Source organism: Triticum aestivum, chromosome 2D (genome assembly GCF_018294505.1).
Source record: "Triticum aestivum cultivar Chinese Spring chromosome 2D, IWGSC CS RefSeq v2.1, whole genome shotgun sequence".
Lineage (NCBI taxonomy): Eukaryota > Viridiplantae > Streptophyta > Magnoliopsida > Poales > Poaceae > Triticum > Triticum aestivum.
In genome coordinates this window covers 63,620,782-63,633,114 of record NC_057799.1, presented here as the reverse complement: position 1 = coordinate 63,633,114, position 12,333 = coordinate 63,620,782, and positions in this window count along the sequence as shown.

The following is a 12,333-nucleotide window of genomic DNA, read 5'->3' as shown; positions in this document are numbered from 1 at the left end:
ATCATAGGCATATCATTTTATTACCTATAACCGGTCATCAACCCACAAAGACAACGAGGATACATTATAAATACTAAAGTTTTCATCACACAAAAAATAACAAGCAATGAAATGAACTTCAACTCAACCAATCCTCGGCGTTGGAAACGCTTGCTTTGAACCACAAGTGATTCTTTGGGAAGGGCCAGCTACTGCCAATCTCGAGACCAACGCAGGGCTGATCACCCAGCCTAAAGCGGCCTACTATATCACGACCAGGGTAGGGAACCACCACAATGTCCGACGTATAGATACAATTGCTTCTCATAAATGGTAGTAACGTTGTGTCAACAACAGTTGGATCGCCTTTCACCATCATTGGATAGTTTTGTCCAAGGAAGAGCGAATTTGCTCCAAGACTATCAATACTGTACCAGGGAGAAGGTGTTGGCGCTAGCACACTAGTATCCATCCCGAATACCATGCAACGGGTGTTGGAATAGGTCCGGAGAGTGCGACCATGGGAGACAACACCTGCTCCCTCGGTAGTAACATCAGCAGTGGGTTGTATACAGACAAGAAGTGGCGATCCATTGGAATTAGTTGCCAGCCGCCAGTGAGCATATGGGCCCTGCTCGTCCTGATGCTCGTGATCATCACCATCGTGATCTCCCTCTTGGTTATAAAAATTTTCAAGTATAGGTGGTGGAATGTTCACAGGACCTTGGAAACACAAGAAGAAGGTTAATTAGTACAGAAGGGAAACTTGTTAACTCGCATGCATGTGGATGAAACAATTATAATTATGGTGGAATACAAACATACCGAAACTACGAGGATCGCATGCAAAAAAGTGCCACGAGTGGTGGCAGCAAACACAAGACCCTCGTATTCAATTGCATCACAGTACACATCCGTGTATAGAAACTGTTTTTTGAGCAATATCCATCCAGTCGAACCACGAAGGACGGTGATACATCTCCAACGTATCTATAATTTATGAAGTATTCATGCTATTATATTATCCATCTTGGATGTTTAATGGGCTTTACTATGCACTTTTATATTACTTTTGGGACTAACCTATTGACCCAGAGCCCAGTGCTAGTTTTTGTTTTTTTCCCTTGTTTCAGTGTTTCGCAGAAAAGGAATATCAAACGGAGTCCAAACGGAATGAAACCTTCGGAAAAGTTATTTTTGGAAAGAAAGCAATACAGGAGACTTGGAGTGCACGTCAGGGGATCAACGAGGAGAGCACGAGGCAGGGGGCGCGCCCACCCCCCTGGGCGCGCCCTCCACCCTCGTGGGCCCCTCATGGCTCCCCTTACCGACTTCTTTCGCCTATATATATCCATATACCCTAAAACCTTCGGGGAGTAGAATAGATCGGGAGTTCCCCTGCCGCAAGCCTCTGTAGCCACCAAAAACCAATCGGGACCCTGTTCCGGCACCCTGCCGGAGGGGGGATCCCTCACCGGTGGCCATCTTCATCATCCCGGCGCTCTCCATGACAAGGAGGGAGTAGTCCACCCTCGGGGCTGAGGGTATGTACCAGTAGCTATGTGTTTGATCTCTCTCTCGTGTTCTTAAGGTGATACGATCTTGATGTATCGCGAGCTTTGCTATTATAGTTGGATCTTATGATGTTTCTCCCCCTCTACTCTCTTGAAATGGATTGAGTTTTCCCTTTGAAGTTATCTTATCAGATTGAGTCTTTAAGGATTTGAGAACACTTGATGTATGTCTTGCCGTGCTTATCTGTGGTGACAATGGGATATCACGTGATCAACTTGATGTATGTTTTGGTGATCAACTTGCGGGTTCCGCCCATGAACCTATGCATAGGGGTTGGCACACGTTTTCGTCTTGACTCTCCGGTAGAAACTTTGGGGCACTCTTTGAAGTACTTTGTGTTGGTTGAATAGATGAATCTGAGATTGTGTGATGCATATCGTATAATCATACCCACGGATACTTGAGGTGACATTGGAGTATCTAGGTGACATTAGGGTTTTGGTTGATTTGGGTCTTAAGGTGTTATTCTAGTACGAACTCTATGATAGATCGATCAGAAAGGATAACTTTGAGGTGGTTTCGTACCCTACCATAATCTCTTTGTTTGTTCTCCGCTATTAGTGACTTTGGAGTGACTCTTTGTTGCATGTTGAGGGATAGTTATATGATCCAATTATGTTATTATTGTTGAGAGAACTTGCACTAGTGAAAGTATGAACCCTAGGCCTTGTTTCAACGCATTGCAATACCGTTTGTGCTCACTTTTATCATTAGTTACCTTGCTGTTTTTTTATTATCAGATTACAAAAACCTATAATCTACCATCCATATTGCACTTGTATCACCATCTCTTCGCCGAACTAGTGCACCTATATAATTTACCATTGTATTGGGTGTGTAGGGGACACAAGAGACTCTTTGTTATTTGGTTGCAGGGTTGCTTGAGAGAGACCATCTTCATCCTACACCTCCCACGGATTGATAAACCTTAGGTCATCCACTTGAGGGAAATTTGCTACTGTCCTACAAACCTCTACACTTGGAGGCCCAACAACGTTTACAAGAAGAAGGTTGTGTAGTAGACATCAAGCTCTTTTCTGGCGCCGTTGCCGGGGAGGTGAGTGCTTGAAGGTATATCTTTAGATCTTGCAATCGAATCTTTTTGTTTCGTGTTTTATCGCTAGTTTAGCTTATAAAAGAAAACTACAAAAAAATGGAATTGAGTTTGTCTCATACGCTTCGTCTTTTTAATATCTTTCGTGAGTATGATGGAAAGGAAAATTGTGCCAAAGTGTTAGAAGAAGAATGCATTAAAATGTTTGGCACTAAATCTTTGAATGATGAGCATGATTGCAATGTTAATGAACTCCTTGAATATCCATAGTACTAATGATGATTGCACTAGTCATGATGAAAATATCTCTTATAAGCATGTCGATTTTTGTGGAGTTCATAGAATTTGCAAATACATACCACAAAGGGAAGATAGATTTTGTAAGAAGCATAAGTACTTAGAAACTAAATGGTTGCAAGAAAGGCTAGATGTTTGTGCTGAAAATTTAAATTTTCTTAGTCGTACTTGTGAACTTTGCAATGAAAGTGGTCATTTAACTATCCGATGCAAATTGTTTCATGATCTAATCGTGTCCAAAAATTGTGATGACTTGATTTCCCTTGCACATCATAATGAACTTAGTTTGCTTATGGGTTATGAAGAAATGAAACGATAACTAACTATCTTCCAGTATTTGCCCGTGATAAACTTCTTGATTTTGATCTAGAGGAAATTTATATGTATTGTGAGGTGAATTGCATTGAAAATCCTTATATTGCTAATTACATAAAGAAAACAAAACAAATAGAAGATGAAGAGAATACTAACGAAAGGGAAGAGACTTCCTAATATCCTCCTATTATTTCTTATGATGAATCAGGTAACAAGGAGGAGCCTTCTATCCAACCAATCTCATCAATAAGGAGCTCAAAAAAGAGGATTGAACCCACACATGATGTGAAGAAGAAAAAGAAAAAACGGAGAAGCAAAGGTAAAAGGTATCCCTCCCAAATGATGTTACTCCTACTACTCATTGTGATGATGATAATTGCTATACTATTGGTGCTATCCATACTATTAATGATGAGAGTGATTATGCTTATGATATGAAAAGGCCCAAGGTTGGGGATGCTATGTTTGATGAAGATGATGTTTTTGAGAATATATTTGCTGAAATTAATGTTTGTCCCAAGCTTGGGGATGCTACGTTTAATGATGATATTTTTAGCCTCCCAAGTTTTGATATGCAAAGTTGTTATGATGATGGCATGCCTTCTACCTATGATGATTATATTGATGAAAGTGGGTTTGGAAGAGTGTCAACTTTAGGAAGTAATGACCCTACTATTTTGGAGGATGTTGAATCTTCTAATATTTATGAAAGTGGATTTGGAGAGGTCATGACTTTATTTAGTGATGAGTCCACTATCTTGGAAGAGGTTTCAATTGATTATGATGAGAACAAAGTCGCTACTCATGATGATTATTGTGATGACACTTATGCTATAAAAAGTAGTGATGATTATATTTATAAAACTTGTCATGATTATGATTACCCTTTTTCTGAACATTACTCTTTTAATGTGGAAACAATTTATAGTATTCAAGTCTCTTATGATACTCCCACTATTCCGAATGAGAAGAATTTTTCTTATGTGGAGAGTAGTAAATTTCCTATGCAAGTAGATCATGAAAAGAATGGTTTAGGTTCTGTTTATATTGTTGAATTCATTCATGATGCTATTGAAAATTATTATGAGGGAGGAACATATGCTTGTAGGAATTGCAATAATATCAAGTTTCCTCTCTATATGCTTAAAGTTTTGAAGTTATGCTTGTTTTGCCTTCCTATGCTAGTTGATTATTGTTCCCATAAGTTGTTTGCTCACAAAATCCCTATGCATAGGAAGTGGGTTAATCTTAAATGTGCTAGTCATATTCTTCATGATGCTCTCTTTATGTTTCAATTCTTATCTTTTATGCGAGCATCATTGAAATCATCATGCCTAGCTAGGGGCGTTAAACGTTAGCGCTTGTTGGGAGGCAACCCAATTTTATTTTAGTCTCTTGCTTTTTGGTTCTGTTTAGTAATAAATAATCCATCTAGCTTCTGTTTAGATGTGGTTTTGTGTTTTATTTATTGTTTGTGCCAAGTAAGACCTATAGGATCTTCTTGGATGATAGTTATTTGATCTTGCTGAAAATTCCAGAAACTTTCTGTTCACGAAAACAATTGTTTAAAATTACCAGAACGTGATAAAATACTGATTCCAATTGCAGCAGATCAATAATAAAATTATCTAGGTCTTCCTATTTTGGTAGATTTTTTTGAGTTCCAGAAGTTTGCGTTAGATACAGATTACTACAGACTGTTCTGTTTTTGACAGATTCTGTTTTTCGTGTGTTGTTTGCTTATTTTGATGAGTCTATGGTTAGTAAAATAGTTTATAAACCATAGTGAAGTTGGAATACAGTAGGTTTAACACCAATATAAATAAAGAATAAGTTCAATACAGTACCTTGAAGTGGTGTTTTGTTTTTCTTTCGCTAACGGAGCTCACGAGTTTTCTGTTGAGTTTTGTGTTGTGAAGTTTTCAGGTTTTGGGTAAAGATTCGATGGACTATGGAATAAGGAGTGGCAAGAGCCTAAGCTTGGGGATGCCCAAGGCACCCCAAGTTAATATCCAAGGACAACCAAGAGCCTAAGCTTGTGGATGCCCCAGATGGCATCCCCTCTTTCGTCTTCATTCATCGGTAACTTTACTTGGAGCTATATTTTTATTCACCACATGATATGTGTTTTGCTTGGAGCGTCACTTTATTTTCTTTTGTTTTGCTTGCTGTTTGAATAAAATACCAAGATCTGAAATTCTTAAATGAGAGAGAGTCTTCACATAGCTAAATAATTATTTAACTACTCATTGTTCTTCACTTATATCTTTTTGGAGTAGTTTGTCATTTACTCGTGTGCTTCACTTATATCCTATGAGTAAATGGTTGAATGAATTGAATATCATAAATCTGAAATTATATATGTTTCATATGCTTATCCCATGGGGAGTAATGACTTTACATATAAGAAGTATAGGTGGTAAATTTATTGAAGGTTAGCAAACATTGTATTGGTCACTTGAACAATTCATGCATGAATATTGAAGGAAGAGAGATTTCACATATAAATATACTATCTTGACATCTTTTGTAATTGTGAGCACTCATTAAAATGTGACATGTTAAAAGGTTGATGTTGGACAAGGAAGACAACGTAATGGGTTATGTTTTCTTATATCCCAAATAAAGTATATTGTCATGGATCGGCCAACACGTTGAGCTTGCCTTTCCCCCTCATGCTAGCCAAATTCTTTGCACCAAGTAGAGATACTACTTGTGCTTCCAAACACCCCTTAAACCAGTATTGCCATGAGATTCCACCATACCTACCTATGGATTGAGTAAGATCCTTCAAGTAAGTTGTCATTGGTGCATGCAATAAAAATTGCTCTCTAAATATGTATGATCTTTTAGTGTGGAGAAAATAAGCTTTATACGATCTTGTGATATGGAAGCAATAAAAGCCACGGACTGCATAATAAAGGTCCCTATCACAAGTGGAAATATAAAGTGACGTTCCCTCGCATTAAGATTTTGTGCATCCAACTATAAAAGCACATGGCAACCTCTGCTTCCCTCTGCGAAGGGCCTATCTTTTATTCTTGTCTTTTACCTTATGCAAGAGTCATGGTGATCTTCACCTTTCCTTTTTTACATTTTATCCTTTGGCAAGCACCTTGTGTTGGAAAGATTCTGATATATATATCCAATTGGATGTAAGGCATCATGAACTATTATTGTTGACATTACCCTTGAGGTAAAAGGTTGGGAGGCGAATCCATAAGCCCCTATCTTTATCTGTGTCTGATTAAAACTTTGGACCCATAAATATCGCGTGAGTGTTAGCAATTGTGAAAGACTATATAATATTTGAGTATGTGGGGTTTGCTAAATTAAAGCTCTGACATAGACTCTTCCTGAAAATAAGATGAATTATAATTGTTTGATGACTGATAACACGGTTTGTTAGTTTTCAAGAAAGTTTATGATCTATACTTTAACATGTGAATAGCTTGTTACTTGGTCATGAGAAGCTTTATGAGATGAGCTACTGTTATGATATATAATGATGCTAGAAAAGGTGATTTAAATTATCATTGATCAAACTTGTGCACCTGCTAGCATTCACACTTCATAAATTATTTCTTTTATCATTTACCTACTCGAGGACGAGCAGGAATTAAGCTTGGGGATGCTGATACGTCTCCAACGTATCTATAATTTATGAAGTATTCATGCTATTATATTATGCATCTTGGATGTTTAATGGGCTTTACTATGCACTTTTATATTACTTTTGGGACTAACCTATTGACCCAGAGCCCAATGCCAGTTTCTGTTTTTCCCTTGTTTCAGTGTTTCGCAGAAAAGGAATATCAAACAGAGTCCAAACGGAATGAAACCTTCGGAAAAGTTATTTTTGGAAAGAAAGCAATACAGGAGACTTGGAGTGCATGTCAGGGGATCAACGAGGAGAGCAAGAGGCAGGGGGCGCGCCCACCCCCCTGGGCGCGCCCTCCACCCTCGTGGGCCCCTGGTGGCTCCCCTTACCGCTTCTTTCGCCTATATATATCCATATACCCTAAAACCTTCGGGGAGCAGAATAGATCGGGAGTTCCGCCACCGCAAACCTCTGTAGCCACCAAAAACCAATCGGGACCCTTTTCCGGCACCCTACCGGAGGGGGGATCCCTCACCGGTGCCATCTTCATCGTCCCGGCGCTCTCCATAACGAGGAGGGAGTAGTTAACCCTCGGAGCTGAGGGTATGTACCAGTAGCTATCTGTTTGATCTCTCTCTCGTGTTCTTGAGGTGATACGATCTTGATGTATCGCGAGCTTTGCTATTATAGTTGGATCTTATGATGTTTCTCCCCCTCTACTCTCTTGTAATGGATTGAGTTTTCCCTTTGAAGTTATCTTATCGGATTGAGTATTTAAGGATTTGAGAACACTTCATGTATGTCTTGCCGTGCTTATCTGTGGTGACAATGGGATATCACGTGATCCACTTGATGTATGTTTTGGTGATCAACTTGTGGGTTCCGCCCATGAACCTATGCATAGGGGTTGGCACACGTTTTCGTCTTGACTCTCCGGTAGAAACTTTGGGGCACTCTTTGAAGTACTTTGTGTTGGTTGAATAGATGAATCTGAGATTGTGTGATGCATATCGTATAATCATACCCACGGATACTTGAGGTGACATTGGAGTATCTAGGTGACATTAGGGTTTTGGTTGATTTGTGTCTTAAGGTGTTATTCTAGTACGAACTGTATGATAGATCGATCAGAAAGGATAACTTTGAGGTGGTTTCGTACCCTACCATAATCTCTTTGTTTGTTCTCCGCTATTAGTGACTTTGGAGTGACTCTTTGTTGCAGGTTGAGGGATAGTTATATGATCCAATTATGTTATTATTGTTGAGAGAACTTGCACTAGTGAAAGTATAAACCCTAGGCCTTGTTTCAACGCATTGCAATACCGTTTGTTCTCACTTTTATCATTAGTTACCGTGCTGTTTTTATATTTTTAGATTACAAAAACCTATATCTACCATCCATATTGCACTTGTATCACCATCTCTTCGCCGAACTAGTGCACCTATACAATTTACCATTGTATTGGGTGTGTTGGGGACACAAGAGACTCTTTGTTATTTGGTTGCAGGGTTGCTTGAGAGAGACCATCTTCATCCTACGCCTCCCACGGATTGATAAACCTTAGGTCATCCACTTGAGGGAAATTTGCTACTGTCCTACAAACCTCCGCACTTGGAGGCCCAACAATGTCTACAAGAAGAATGTTGTGTACTAGACATCAGACGGCAACAAACTTGTCGATGATAGCAACAACTTGATAGTTCTTGTAATTCCAAGAGCGGTTGGGAACTCGAGAAATTGCTATCTTACGTAGACGACAGTCACCATGATCATATTTGAACGTTCGTAGATCATATGTGTGCTCAACCTCAGGGCACTCGGAGATTTTTGGAAGTGGAATCCACTGACGAGTGTACACATTCACAAGTTCCCTCTCGCAATTGTACCCAATATAAACAACTCAATCTCCATTTGCGCCTGCCCAAGCCTTGCCCTCAAGCGATGGCATCTTAACATCATACGTATCATTATCAAGCGGCATGAACTTGCACAGGGCGAGGCTTCCCTCGTCCCCACGCCAGTCAGCAGGGTCACGGCGAAGAAGATAGGGGATATCAAACCGCTCCTGGACCCTTGGGTTCCTTGTAATGATGTTATTAGTTTAGTCGAGAATGTTCTTGAACGAACCTGACATGCTAGCTGAGGTGATGACGTCGCACCGATTAATGAGTTCCCCCACCACGTCATCTTTAAGATCGGGGCAAGAATAACGGGGTCGTTTCCGGCTTGTTCCCTCCATGGAGAAGACGATCGAACAATGGCAGAAGGAAGGGTGAAGGCAAATGGAGGAGGGAGGAAGGGCGTGCGACAACAGTTCCAAATCAATAGGGAAAGGCGAAGAGTTGGTGGACGGTTGCCAGTTTGCCACGGTACACGAAGAGGTGCCCTGGCCTACACGTCCTTTCGGAAATTGTACAAAAGGACTCGTTGTCGTCTCACTGACGGAACGGGACCACATGTCAACAAAACATGGTGTGTAATTTCTCGTGCAAAATGCGATCTGGCCGCGTTGGCCCGAGGTGCCGCATTAGTTATCGACCTTTATTTTTTTAACATAGAATCTGAGTGGATAGCTCCTGTGGTCATCACACGTGAGCGGATATATAGGTGGGCTAGGTGGGCAGGCGGCAATAATCTAAGTGCTAAAAGAGTTGATCTCGAAAAAAGAGTTGATCCAATGCTTGGTTTTGTTTGGCTTTTCCAACTATGACCATTGGATAGAGTGAATCAATGGCTTACGTTCAAAGTTATTCTCATACTATAGAATGGTATAGGAACATGGAGAGATTTGGTTGATTTTATATCGCTGAATAATATAAAATATTATGAGTGCAGACGCTCCACCTCGAGGTTTGTAGCTCCTTCTCGTTCGTCGGGAATCTATTTTCTTCCACTCTTTCGTTTAAGACATGAGCTTTGTTCATCCTGTTGCCGGCACGCGGGACATCTATATGCCTCCATTTTACAAAATCATACTATATGCCTCCATGACACACGGGACATCTAGCATCAAGGTGGCGTGTCATGCAAGAAAATGGAGATATGCAGTGTGTAAGTGAGTCGTGCACTTCGATGGCACCTAATACTACGCAATATTTTTTCTCCTCGATGGCACGTGAATAGTGCATGTAATCAATGACAGAGAACGGGATGGTAGCCATGGACATGGTCGGACCTTTTTGAAGAGATTACTAATAAATACGTAACTTTGATGTGTCCCGTCAACTCGCAGAACAACGAGAAGCTTGCTTACTACGCCTTCTCCCTCGCCAACGCGTGTGTGGTGGCTCGCAGCACGAGGAGAAACTTTTGCTTACAAGCGGTGGACGTGCAGCAGTTCATTTGGTGTCAGATTGCCAGAAGTAGTACCATCATTATTGTTCGACTTCCGGAAGAGGAGAAGAGCCAAGCGCAAGGTCACCTACTAACCTACAGTACTACTATAGCCAAAGCTGGTCCACCTTTTTAGAGCATGGTTAATTAATATAGGCGGCTCTTGCAGCGGCACATCATTTAGAGCAAGTACTCTCTTCGTATGATCAAAGGAAGTGAAACAAAAGTTGGAGTGGATGCTAGGTTGCCAATTAAAACATGATTACATAGGAAACAATCCTATAGCATTCTATCCTATGAATCAAACAACCAATGTAGGAAAATTATGAGGGGGTCTCTCCAACAGTGTTCCTCGGCTCGCACCTAGCATCACGGTGGTCGAACTTGGAGTCATTCATCTGGTACACGTGGCATCTCAGATCTGGTACTCCAATATTAGGTTGGCTCTATGTGATGTGGCAACTTCATATACTAACCGGATGCTGGCTATACTACTACGGTACTCACACTCCAAGAAGTGACTCGAAAACCATTCATAAATTGAGTCTATGACACACATTTGCAAATGTACCATTCATTACATACAACAAGTCATCAACACACAACGACAATGATGATACATGTTGGATTATAGATTATTTCCAACAAAACATTCTAGTAAATACTGAAGTTTTCATCACACAACAAATAACAAGCAATGAAATGAATTTCAACTCAACCAATCCTTGGCGTTGGAAACGCTTGCTTTGAACCATAGGTGCTCTGGGAAGGGCTAGGTATTCTCAATATCGAGAGCAACACAAGACTGATCATCCAGGCTGAAGCGGCATATATCAGGAGCAGGGTAGGGAACCACCGCAATGTCCGAGGTATAGATACAGTTGCTTCTCATAAATGGTAGTAACGTTGTGTCAACAGCAGCTGGATCGCCTTTAACCATCATTGGATAGTTTGGTCCAAGGAAGAGCGAGTTTGCTCCAAGACTATCAATACTGTACCAGGGAGAAGGTGTTGGCGCTAGCACACCAGTATCCATCCCGAATACCCTGCAACGGGTGTTGGAATAGGTCCGGAGAGGGCGACCATGGGAGACAACACGTGCTCCCTCAGTAGTAACAATCTCAGTGCACTATATACAGACAAGAAGAGGTGATCCGTCGGAATTAGTTGCCAGCCGCCACTGAGTATATAAGTCCTGCTCGTCCTCATGATCGTGATCATCACCATCGTCATCTCCCCCTTGGTTATAAAATTTTTCAAGTATAGGTGGTGGAATGTTCACAGGACCTTGGAAACACAAGAAGAAGGTTAATTAGTAAAAGGAAACTTGCTAACCCGCATGCATGTGGATGAAACAATTATAATTACGGTGGAAGACAAACGTACCGAAACAACGAGGATCCCATGCCAAAACAATGCCACAAGTGGTGGAAGCAAACACAAGATCCTTGTATTTAATTGCATCATAGTACTCATCATCCGTGTACAGAAAGTGATTTTTGAGCAATATCCATGGACGAACCGTGGAATCAGTAACGACGCCAACAAGCTTGTCGAATATAGCAACAACTTCATAGTTCTCGTAATTCCAAGAGCGGTTGGGAACTCGACAAATTGCTACCTTCCGTAGACGACAGCCACCATGATCGTATTTGAACATACGTAGATCATCTGTGTGCTCAACCTCAGAGCACTCTGAGTTTTTTGGAAGTGGAATCCGCTGACGAGTGTACACATTCACAAGTTCCCACTTGCAATTGTACCCAATATAAACAACCCAATCTCCATTTGCGCCAGCCTAGGCCTTACCCTTAAGCGATGGCATCTTGACATCACGCGTATCATTATCAAGTGGCATCGACTTGCACAAGGCGAGGCCTCCATCGTCCGCGCCCATGCGAACAGGCTTATAGCGAAGAAGATAAGGGAGATCAAACCGCTCCTGGACCCTTGGGTTCCTTGTAATGATGTTATTAGTTGAGTCGAGAATGTTCTTGAACGAACCTGCCATGCTAGCCGAGGTGATGACGTCGCACCAATCAATGAGTTCCCCCACCACGTCATTTTTCAGATCGGGGCAAGAATAACGGGGTCATTTCCAGCTTGTTCCCTCCATGGAGAAGACGATCGAACAATGGCAGAAGGAAGGGTGAAGGCAAATGGAGGAGGGAGGAAGAG